Here is a 450-nt window from a genome sequence, read left to right on the forward strand (position 1 = left end):
CAAGGGACACGGGGCACCAGGGATGGCAGCACACGGGGGACATAGGATAATGGCACCACGGATGGTAGCACATGGGGGACACTGCACACAAGGATGGCAGCACACAGGACTCACATGGCACCAGGGATGGCAGCACACGGGGCACACAGGACACACTGGGATGGCAGCACACAGGGCAGATATGGCACTGGGGATGGCAGCACACAGGGGACATGGGACACAGAGGGATGGCATCATACAGGAGACACAGGGCACCGGGCATATGGTACACTGCACACCCAGCACTGGGCACACATGGCCCCTGCTCTGCCAGCACCCAGAACACCAGGGACTCCGGGAACAGCAGCACATGGGACACCAGACAGCCCCAGCACCAGGCACATGGGACACCAGGCACACAGGACAGCAGGCATATGAAGCACTGGTGCCTTAAGGGACACATGGCACAGC

The sequence above is a fragment of the Fulmarus glacialis genome, unplaced genomic scaffold (assembly GCF_000690835.1).
Source record: "Fulmarus glacialis isolate BGI_N327 unplaced genomic scaffold, ASM69083v1 scaffold4311, whole genome shotgun sequence".
In the NCBI taxonomy this organism is placed as follows: domain Eukaryota; kingdom Metazoa; phylum Chordata; class Aves; order Procellariiformes; family Procellariidae; genus Fulmarus; species Fulmarus glacialis.